Source organism: Talpa europaea (assembly GCF_964194135.1).
Source record: "Talpa europaea genome assembly, chromosome: 5".
In the NCBI taxonomy this organism is placed as follows: domain Eukaryota; kingdom Metazoa; phylum Chordata; class Mammalia; order Eulipotyphla; family Talpidae; genus Talpa; species Talpa europaea.
Window position 1 is genome coordinate 123,644,693 of NC_140071.1, and position 12,542 is coordinate 123,657,234.

A 12,542-nucleotide genomic window follows, 5' to 3' on the forward strand; every position below is an offset into this window, starting at 1 on the left:
TCTTCACATTTGACCTCCTTCATGTACCAAATATGAAAATATCCAAAACATGAATGGCATCAGAACTTAGAATGACTCTACACATTCGAGGACTCAAGATTTGTTCACAACAGAAATCTTGAACAATATACTGGAAAACTCCAAGAATATAATTTATCTTGAACAACTGCAGAATGCGCAGTTGCTAGAATAACACTATGTATAAGTTTCAGGCATTGTTTCTTTTAGGACAATGTACTCCTATTAATGAACTTGACAAAGTAAAATTATTAAATATTCTAAAATCAAGGTTTGATAATGAGTTACCTGAAAGAGCAGACTTTATTACATTAAAAAGGAGATAATGTATTATCTCTCACTTTTATATATCAGGTCTTGCAAAATAGCTCATTTTTTAAATAAAGCTTTTGTTTTTTTCTTTTTGAAAAAGATTTATTTATTTATGTATACAAGAGCTGGGGTACAGGCCAGAGGTGTGGGAGGTGAGAGGATTCACCAGTGACAGAGTGGGGAACAGAACAGGCAGACTGACTGAAGTACACTGCTGAGGGGAGCAGCAGGCAAGTCAGGAGAGGTCTGCAGCACCATGTGGGCTGCTCCCTGGCAGGCTGGGGGATCAAACTTGTGCTGCAGGGGATAGCTTTTCACAGGCTGAGTCTTAACCTCTTGCACCACAAGGGAGGCCCTTGCAAAATAGCTCTGAATGGCTAATGTAAGAGGAAGGACAGCAACTAGGAAAGGGTCCTCTTTGGCATTCCATTTCATGAGGGAGCTTGTTTATCAGGCCTGCTGAACTTGGGCACCAACATGATTTAAGTATCAATTAGATCTTAGGGTAAGTAACTCCATGTGGTATATCTACCTCTAGACTTCATAAGAATAGCAAACAGATTCCTTAATAAAAGCGAAAATCACAAGATGGTGCAAATTTTTCATACAACTGCTGAATACTTTTGGCAATCACTACTATTCTCTGCCCACTAACTCAGTAGATGAAGCCCATATTTAGGGTTAGATTAGCCTTGTGGGCCCTTGTCTTTCAATAAACTGGTGCCATTTCTCACTCCTATTTTATTTTTATTCACTAATATAACAGATATTTATGGGACACTTTCAGGGGATGCATGTCCCCCTCACATTCGTATATTGAAGTCTTAAGCTCAGAATGTGAGAAGTAATTAAAATTAAATGAGGTCATAAGTGTCAGCCTAATCCAATATGACTGATTATTCTCATAAGAAGACAACAGATATAGGTACACAGAGAAAAGAGCATGTGTAGCAAGAGAGAAGGCAGCCATCTACAAGCCAACGAAAAAGATCTCAGGATGAAAACAGACTTGCAGGTACCTTGATCATAGATCTTAGCTCCACAAATTTGAGGAAATAAATTTCTGTTTAATCACCCAGTCTACAGTAGTTTGTTATGGCAACCCTAGCAAGGGAGTGTAGAGACAGATTAGGTATTACACTCTCATTTAGTTTAGTGCATTTCAGTGTTTAGAAAGTACAAGAATAATCTGAATATTTGTTTAAAATAGAGATTTCTTAACCTCACCATCAAGTTTCTAATTCAAGTTTGATGTGAGGTCTCAAAACATAACATTTCTAACCATCATCCAGATGATATGAGATTCCTGGGAGGTCCGTATTTTGGGGAGTAGTGTTGCCTTCGTAAATACAAATGCTTTTCAGGAAGGTAATAAACAATCTTTGTCATTGATTTTCTCACTGGTTAACATTTCAGGAATGTTAAAACCCCAATGTTAAGGACATCCATCCTTGAAGCTGACAATGATGGGAGTGTTTACAATCATAGAAATTGCTAAATGCTGTAAGAAAAGACTTTTGTTGCTGGAAAGCCAATTAATGAGTATATTAGATTGCTTTTCAAAAAATACGGAACTAGAGAAAAGTTGAGGGCTTGGGCCTGCAGGGAACCATCTTACGTGAGAAAGACACTGAGAGTAGAGGCAAAAATGGCCAAACTCTTATTTCAATAACTAAAAACAACCTAAGGTCGGCAATATTATCACTGTATTAATAATTTTACCAGACAAACTTCAGTCGGTTGGTTGAAAAAAAAATTAAACTGACAATGTGAACTTGAATCACTACTCTGGTGCTCACTAGCATTTTGGGTCTATTAGATAACCTTTAGAGCAAAAGTTTACTTTTCTATATAAAGATGTAGATGGACAGGGCAATTTGAGCTGCCTCTTCCTTCTTGGAGATTTTTGAGGGTGGTGGCTTAATGAAGTTGTCAAAGCTGTGCCTTGAGAGCCCAATCACTCTAAAATGACTTTTTTTTTTTTTTTTTTTGAGACTCTGGAGTTCATGTTGTGTAAGGAGCATGGGTCAGCCCTAATTACCTCTCAAGGTAGTTGTAAAACTCAAATGAGGTCCTGTGTTAACAGAATTCTACAAACTCCACCAAGTTATGCAAAAACAAGGACAAATTTATATAAGCTCGTGATCTGGGAAATTTGACTGGATTGTGATTAGGTAAGGAAAATTGAAGAGCAATGATTTCTATAGAACTGTATTGGTTAATGGTCTCAACTTCACTTCCCTATGTTTGCAAGAAATGGAGAAGGGTATTTTAGTGACTAAATTTAGCAGAACTCTGGAGAAATTTCTTCCACACTGAAACTATGACCATGCTCATATTTATATTAATTTATATTACTTTCATTTACTCATTATTTATATTAACTTCTGTCAACAAATACATAATGTGCTTCAGTTGTGTGTCAGAGTTAAGTTATATGCTAGGACAGGATGTAAGACTGACAGATTTTCTATTTACAGTGTGCTCACCATTCTGGAGAAAGTGACAATTAAAAGGCATTTGGAAAAAAAAAAGTACAGTGCTTTATTGGAAAAATACTTGTATTATCTCTTAGGATTTGCTACTATAACCCTCTTCCCCACCTCCTTACCACCCCATGGGGGCCCCACCCCACCACGTGAAAACATGATACGGTTTCTAAAAAGAAGATGCAGTTATTTGGAGCAAGATGTTGAGATGATTGCTATTGATGTATGTGTATGATGCAGAATAATTACATATATTAGGATAATTATAGTGACTGTGTGAGCACTACTATTAATTTTGTTTAAATGCAAACTGGAAAGTATCTCTTTATTCAAAGACTTGAGTAAGCCTGCCTCTTTACAGTGGAAGATCACAGTAATTACCTGGAAAATAAAGACCCCCCAAACAGTCTAGCCCAAACAATGTGAACATTTGAGTAATTTTGTTTTGAAAAAAAAATATGATTTCACCAGTGTGTACTTTATCTGTAAGATTTTAGAATTGGATATTTACATGGCACAGAAGAAAAATTTTAAGTGCACATAACTGATGCATGTAAACCAACAAACACTAAGCTGGTGCCCCAGTATGTATTGATCCCACTTTTATGAATCTTACCACACTAGGATTGGGTGACTCACTGACCTGGAAGCACTGACTCTCCTGGGGCTGGCTAATTCCCAGAGAAAATAAACTATGTGTCTGGGAGTTTGCCTTTGATATGCAAAAAAACCAAGCCAGAACCCACACTCCTAAGGACCTCCTCTAGCAGCTTCTGGGAGAATATTCCAGTGCTCTGATCAAACCAGGGCAGATACTGGGCAACCAGAGACAACTCCATATCCCAGAGTTCAAAGAGACTGACTCAAACTAGCCAGTCCTGAACTGTTACCCCACTTAGCCGTTCCTTTTCACAAAATTCACAGCAAAAGTTTTGCACGGGATTTCCCCCTCTGCCACCTAACTAACCTGAGTGGCTTTGCGTTGCAAGGAGTGGTGTGTGCCCTCTTGGGAACTGTGCAGAATAAACTGTTCTTTTTAATTTATCAATCATTTACATAACTATAGAATTTGGGGAGCACAACGTCACACTTTTATATGAGCACATACTTCACATACCCTCCTGTCCTCTTACCTTCCCTACCTGCTCTTTCCATACCCATTTCTTTTGGAACCAGTGTATTTTTCACTAAGTTATTGTTGATGTATTTGCTAATTTATTTTCTCTGGTTACTTATAATGCAAATGAGTGAAACCATGCAGTAACTGTCTTTCACTTCCTGACTTATTTCATTCAGTATAATCACCTATGTCTTTTGTCCCCAAAGACACTAATTCATCATTTTTAATGGCTGAGTTTTATTCCATTGAGTATAGAGTCCACAATTATGACTCCGCAGTTTTGTCATCCAGTTGTCATTAGGCACTTAGGTTGATTCCATGTCTTAACTACTATGAATAATGCTGATATGAACTCTTTGAATATTAAATACCTAGCAGCGGTATTACTGGATCATATGGCATCTCCATTTTACTTTTTAAGGAATCTTCATAGCATTTGCCATAGAGGCTGCACTCAATTGCCTTCCCACCAATAGCGGTTGAGAGGTCCCATTCACCATGGCCATGGCCCCCAATCTGTTGGCCTCACCATAACTGAATAAAAACAACACCCCAGGTACATTTTAAAGCAAAGTCACAGATCTCAGAAGTGGTCTCAGGAGGAAGTCAGAAGCTAGAGTGAGTTAGAAACACCTTTGGTGAAGCTGAGGGGCTGATTAATTTGACAGGGACTGACTGAAAACAGAATGGAGGTGACAGAGAGGAAAGGTAGACATGGACACAGAAAACCATCAAAATAAAAACCAAGCCTATTTGGCCCATATCTGATACTGCAAAAATCTTCAACCTTCATATCACTCTGTCAAATCCTAAGGCAAAGACGCTTTTTCGATCAGCCCTTCTTAATCCTGAGTGAATTAACTGATAATACAAATCCATCTATGCAGAACACACAGCAGAGCCTCTGGGGTTGTAGCTGTTAGGAAGTTACCCAGGCCCTGTGTTCACATGTACCTGCCACAGATGGGCCTATTGTTGTTCCACAGCACCCCAGTGAAAACTGTTTTATATGCATAACTATGTTCTGATGTAGGTACAGTAATTTTATTTAAGTAAGATCTCATATGAAGCTTAAGTATTTAAAAGAAATCAGCATTATATTAATACAAATGTGTCATATATGTTGAACTTCAGGACATCTATTTATTCAAGTAAAAAAATTAACTTCTATGCCTTTGTTAGGAAAAGCGATTATGTTCTTGTATCAGCCTTAGCCTCCCAAATATTTCAAGGTTTTTGTTTTGGTTGAGTGATATATAGACACATCTGATTTCTTTTAAGTTAACAGCTACAAATAGAATTTTTTTCCCTCAGAATGCTTTACAATATTTTCTTTTAAAAGTTGTGCTTTATACACCTTGGAGAAATCCTTTATCCTAAGGTCCTATGGGCATAAAGTTATTCTCTTTAACTTTCTTCTAAAAGTCCAAACAATTTTGCTTTCTAAGTTTGTCTTTAATTTCCTTTACTTGTGTTATCTTTGGAACAAAATTTTAATTTAATGTGTATACCATTTTCCTAGTATCATTGTAGAGTAGTCTTTTCTTTCCTACTATCTGCAATTCACCACCTTTCTGTATCAAGCATATATATAGGTCTGTGTATTTCAGAACTTTCTTAGTTCGCTAGTCTCTTCCTCTCTCTCTCTCTCTCTCTCTTTCTCTCCCTCCTCCCTGCTCCCCGCCCCCAACCCCCCACCCCAACTTGTTCTTCCCTGTCTTCATTGCTATAGACTTGTAATTTGTCTTGTTGTTTATTGGGCCCAGTAATTGTCAAATTTGGGTAGGTATCAAAATCACCTGGGAATTTTAGTGAACATCCAGAGTCTAGCTCTCCCTAAGTTACACTCTACACATAGGTTCAGGTGTTCTTCAGCAGTTCTTTAGGAGACTGAATACACACCAGTGTTTAAGAATCAGAGGGACATTTCTTCTTCTTTTATTTCCCCAGGGTTCTCAAGGAGTTATTTAATAGAGGTTCTCTGGTGTATAGTAGTGAATATTGCCCTCAACATTTTTACAATAAACCCACAAAGTACATCATGTACTTTTTTTTTCACTTGTAAGGGATTATTTATTATTTTTTCCCATTTTTTTATTTTATATATTTTTCACATCATTTTTCATTTTTGCACAATGTATGATTTTCATCTTGGTTATAGTCCCTGTACTTACAAATTATTTGACTATTTTTTGCCCTCTATAATTTATTAAAAAAACCCCAAAACCTAGTTTTATCTAATTTCTTTAGGGGATTAGATGGAGATATTATTAAATCTATGATTATTTTATGAAAATCTTTTCTAAAATTGTTCCTTTTTCTTCCTTATAAGATCTCATATGAAGAGATCTCATATGAACAATTTTCTAAAATTGTTCCTTTTTCTTCTATATAAATAGATTTATGTTCTATCACTTCACTGGAAAAGACATAAATTTATGGCATTTGTTAATCACAGTGGTATTCTTTTGCATTGAGGAGTATATATTTGGTCAATAGTACAAAACAAACAAACAAAAGGAATAGAGAGGAAGTTGCTTGGTGCACTGGTTAAGAGAACTGTGTTGCTAAAGAAGTTGAGAATTGACAAAGGGAATTTCATCCTTCAATTTTCCTTTCTCACAAATGCTAACAACATAAAAACTTGCATGGGTTGAGAGGATATATCGCAGTTCACTTGAATTTGTCATATTATTCCAGAGTGAATAAAGTGCTTAAGTTCCATCAGGGGGAGTGTTCTCACTTTATCGATTTCCAGAAAAGAGTCAATAGGAGTATTGATTGATTTGACAGTTCTTTCTTACTCCTCAAGAAGCAAAAGAAATGGTGCTTAAAACTAGAATGATGAGAAACAGCACCGTTCTTACCCCTCTATCTTGCTGCAAAGAGATTAGAAGACACATTTACCAGCTAGAAAGTTTTCTTGAGTTGTGTACTTACTCAGGAGGAATGACAAAGTGGTTGCCATTTGCCATAGATTGATGGCATTTCTATTAAGTTTGGGGCAATTTTCTCGTTCTGACCCCTTTTATAGGACTGATAGTGAAGCTGATATAAGAGACAAAAGAAAATGAATGATGAGAATACCTTCATCTTTTTTTCATATAGCCTTCTGTTCTCTTCTTTTTAATCATTTTGTAAGATGAGATAGAAACAGATATAAAATAACTTAGCAGCTTAATCCATATAAATTCAAGTTCTATCATTTATGAGTTGTAGGATCTTAGGGTAGTTGTTAAAGTGTGTAGCTCATTAGAAAAAGATGGGATGGTGATAATTTCTTTGGGCGATTGTTGTAAAAGTGCTAAACTAGTAAAAATGTAAAGATCACATTCAGCAGTGTTCTTTAAACTGTTCTTCATGATCATTTATCATGAAATCAACACAGTGAGTAGCAGTCAATTTAAAAACATACAAACCGAATAGAAACTCTCAAGTATGCATCACAGGATTTAAAATGAAACCTCAGGATTTAAAATGTATCCTATATCACAGATAATCCCATACGCTTGCAGATAATGAAAATCTTGGTGAAGAACCAAATATCTATGAGATAAACTTGAAGACTATATTGATCCCAAATGAGGCTATATATTAGATATTGAGATTTTTTGCTTCAGTTTCTCATATTCACACATGGGCGTGTGCATGTGTGTGTGCACACATACACACCCACACATACTGGGTTACTACAAAAAATGTACTGCTCACTATGAGTTGAGGCAAAAAGGTTTTGTAAAATACTCTAAGTCAATAAATATTCACTTCTATTTTTCCTTTTAAATTTTACCTTTTACTCAGTTTTTTATACGAGAATGTCACAGTGAATACAGTCGACCCTTGGACTATATGAGGGTGCAATAAAGCCCCATGGAAATGTGGCCACAGGAGAGTCTCCCAGGCATTGTCACTAGTAATCTTATAACATGCTATAAATGGAACCTTAAGATTTAAAATGTATCATATGTCACGGATAATCACATGTACTTCCAGATAATGAAAATCTTGGTGGAGATCCAAATTTCTATGAGATAAACTTGAAGACTGTATTGGTTCCAAATATAATTTTCAAATCACCCTATTAGACTCAACATAAGTTACCTCACCCTTCCTAATCCTAAAGGCTCTCATGTGTCCTACAGGAATGATGTTATTTTTCAGTGAGCACTGAATGAGGCGGGTACCTCTCCTGGTCCATGACTGCTGATCTTTCCATTAACCAGGGCAAGGCAGGGTAGCCCTAAGAAACACTCTCATGACCACCTTGGTTCTAATTGATTCTTTCCTGTTTCTTTACAGTGTGACCTCTTCCTGGGATTTAAATCCCAACTCTATCAATAAACCCATGACTGCTTTTCTTGTCAGCTGTTCTCCTGGTTTGAAGTTGTTGGCAGAAGCTGTGCCTTCAAGTTTACTAGGGCCCATCCTTTGCCCTCTGGTGGAACATTCCCTTGAGGAAATCAGGACCTGTAGACCGCAGGACTTAAGGTGTGGAAATGAGAATCACAAATTCTCTCTGGGAAGCAGATCTCTTAGAGGCAGAGGCTACCATCATAGGACAGGAAGCAAAAATGCCTCCAATATGTCCTTGGGCGTGATGGTGAGGGAGGCCATTTCTGCTTCCACCCCGTGGTTTACAGATCCATGTGTTCTAACAGCTGGGGACACAGCACAGCACCCAGCTAAGTATATATCAGGTGTCCTGGAGGGTGACCTCTCAGCCTTGCAGGTATCGTCCCGAGTCAGTGCCTTCAGATCAGATCAGCTGCTACCGGGTAGCATGGCATTTGTTCAGACCAGTGGATATTGTCCTGTTGCCACAGCATTGCCTACTTTACCTAAAATAAAGGCTTGCCTGAATTTTCAACTAAATGAACTGATTTATTATTATTACTATTTAAGTAATATTATTATTATTATTTTTAAAGATTTATTTATTTATGCATTCAAGAATGGGGTACAGGCCAGAGGTGCAGGGGGTGAGAGGATTCCCTAGAGACAGAGTGGGGAACAGAACAGGCAGACTGACTGAAATACACTGCTGAGGGGAGCAGCGGTGAGACAGGAGAGGGCTGCTGTGCTCTGTGGGTAAATCGCTGGTGGGCTGGGGATCCAACTGGTGTGACAGAGGCTGTGGATAGCTTCACAGTGCTGTGCTTAACCCTTTAGGCCACCAGGGAGGCCCAAAATTACTATTATCATATTACTATTATTATTATTTGAGATGAGCTTCAGTCATTTACATTTGAAAGAACTTATAGGAAGCCACCAATGTTCCTGCCAGGGATCCTTACATATTCATTCTTTAACAAAGTTAATATCATATTTCAGGACTTATTCTGCCCTGAGAGTTATTTACTATCTTTAGGCTGAGTATGGATCTCTGATTTGATTCATGTTGTGATGATTTTATCATTGAAATCTCAGAAACAGGTATTTCCAAGTGCTTGAAAATCTTATAATACTTCCCAGCGTGACTATCAAGTACACGGTCTATGAGACACAAGGAGGCAGGGGTGTGGAGTGTGCAAGAACCTCTACCTTTACAGAGCATCTCTTGTGGCCGACGCACTGTTGTAAATACTTTCGTAATTAACAAAGTTCCTCCTCCCTACTGCCCAGTGAGACTGGTATTATTATTTCCCTCATCTTGACACTGAGGAAATAGGTTATGAGAAGCTGGGTAACTTCTGCTAGGTCACTCAGTTAATAAATAGACGAAACACAGATTCTAAACAATTAGCACTGACTGTATTGACAGCAGGACTCCAGAGATGTGCAAGATCAAAACAGGCATCAGGAATGAGAAAAGCCTCCTGCAGCCCCGTGAGTAAAACAGCTTCTCTCCTTTTCACTCTTTCACAGCCTGCAGTGAAGCAGTGATCTGGTGGTGTCCTGAAGACACCCTCCAGATTACTTAAAGTATCATAGAATTGTGTGAAAATTTACTTTTGATCTGTTCTCAAACAAGTACAGGTATACGATTTTTATGTGAGAGGAATGATTTCAAACTTGCTTTTAAATATTTTCCTAACTTATGTTTCTGCAGATAATCGTTATGAGCCTAACAGCGCTCCTGCACTGATTCCCCAGCTTCACCACCTGGTCTCTATGCCTACCAGCTGATGGAGAAGGGTCTCTGCTCAGAGCCTCTGCCTTTGTGTGCACGTGGGCTCTGCAGCCCAAGTCACGTCAGTCTCCTTTGTGTGGGTTTGGAGAGTCTGAGATATTGTCTGCAAAGCATGTCCCTTCAAGTCGTCCCTGGTAATCATCGACAATTTCATCTCTTATATCTAATTCCCCACATGCCAGCTTCTAATTGTATGTGCAAGGTTATTTTTAAAAATTTTTCTGAGCTCTTGATTGAAAGTATTTAAAGAACTTTCTAGGGACCTTGTAAGCTCAGGGCAAAATAAACCCATAGAGTCTTTTCATTCTAAGTTCTGCATTGATATCTAGTCTAGGTCAAGAATGAGTGACAGCAACAACTTTAGCACCCCTTGGGAGAGGGACTAATTCCATTTCTGGACCTAGTCAATTTGAACTTGTCTTCTGAGACTTTTGGGAAGAAATCTCAGAGAGACACAAAACTTTTGCTTGGGAGGCTCAACGGCCTAGTGGAGTAAGACAAGGCATTAAAGTCAGAGCATTTATGGTGTGTCCAGGTTCTGCCGTGTCGTGTGCGACCTGAGAAAAAAGACTTTATCTCTGTTTGACTTAATTTCCTCATCTATGAAACTGAGATGACAGTGTAGACCCTGCAGGTATTGCTGTGGAGAGCTGGACACATACACCACCTCCCCCACACACCATTCACAGTGTGCTAAACCTTGTTTAAAATGCTTCATAAATAGGAAATTCTGTAATATTAATTATAACTTATGAAGGAGGAAATATTACGATTATCTTCATTTTTACACTAGGAAACTGAGTTTCAGAACTAAGTGTCACACAGTGTCACACAGCTAATAAGTGGTACAACTGAGTTTTTCAAGTTTAAGAAGTCTGACTGCAGAGTCTACACTTGCTATAGACTTTTTGTGTCCCGCCCAGAATTCATATGTTGAAGCCTGTGATATTTGGAGGATGTGGGTTGGGTGGTGATTGGTCATGAGGCTGAATCCCTCATAAATGAGATTAGTGCCTTATAAAAGGGACCCCAGAAAGCTTCCTTGCCCCTTCCACCGTGTGAGCACACAGTTGGAAGATGGTCATTTATGACCCAGGAAGTCCAGACATCATACCTGCTGGTGCCTTGATCTTGGACTTCTCATTCTTCAGAACTGAGAGAAATTGATGTTTGTTGTTTATAGCCCATCTAGTCTCTGGTATTCCACTGTAGTGACACAAATGGCCTCAGGCAGATTTAAGCTCAATGAGTTTGGTTTCAGAGTACATGCTCTCAACCTTTATTATGCTGACTAAAATAGTAGCTACTTGCAGAATCTAGTTTTATAATATTTCATAAATGACTATGTCACATTGTGTCTGTGTGTGTGTGTGAGAGAAAGTGTGTTGCTTCTATAGGAGGTCTCACTATAGTCACTTTCAAATAGAAATTCGAATGAGTTTCATATATTATTAGGTATTTAATAAAAATAAAATAGAGCCACAACATTTAAATTATGCTACTTAGAATCATTTGAGAAGTGATAAATTTCTCCAGAATGTTGCATAAATTCAGTATAGCTCTCCTTGAAATTGAGAATGTTTGGAGATATTGATTAGCACTCTGAAGAACCTCTTCTCTGCTTAGTGCCTAGCACTTATACTGATATCCTAAAGAAAGAGTTTTTCTGGGATTTATTCATAAAAGTAGGAAAAAACAAAACAAAACCAGAGGTCAAACCAATAAGCAATCATTTAGTTTCCATAATAAGTTGTAACCTCCAATATCAAGTTTAGTGTGTGAAATCCTAGATCAGAATTGAACATTGTTTCTTTACAAACTCAAGGATTTTTATGAGCTTTGACACACTAACATGTTTGTGAGTTTCTCGAGAAGTGGCATGCTATGATTTTTTAACTTGTTGGTTATGGACTGTGTGGTGGCTTCACTAATATGTCAGCTTGGTTAGGCTAAACTACACTCCCCAGAATTCCCTTTACTGTTTTTGGTTAGGGTGGGCCACAAGAGACATTCTTTTTTGTTTTTAAGATTTATTTATTGATGCATACAAGAGCTGGGGTACAGGCCAGAGGTGTGTGTGTGGTAGGGTGAGAGGCTTCACCAGAGACAGAGTGGGGAACAGAACAGGCAGATTGACCGAAGTACACTGTTGAGGGGAGCAGCAGGCGAGGCAGGAGAGGTCTGCTGTGCCTTGTGGGTTGCTCCCTGGCCTGGGATCGATCTCGTGCTGCAGTGGCTGTGGACAGCTTCATAGGTTAGAAGCTTCATGAGTCTTAACCCCTTGTGCCATCAGGGAGGCCCCACAAGAGACATTCTTATGCATGTTTTGAAAGGTGGAAAAGGACCAGCTGCCATTTGTAGCTCTTGTACATTGTAGTTTGTCTGCTGATTCACCACATTGATGCAGGACAGAAGCTTGTCCTCTACTTTTTCTAATCACTCTCTATTTGGCTTTTCCAACTCAAGGGTTGAG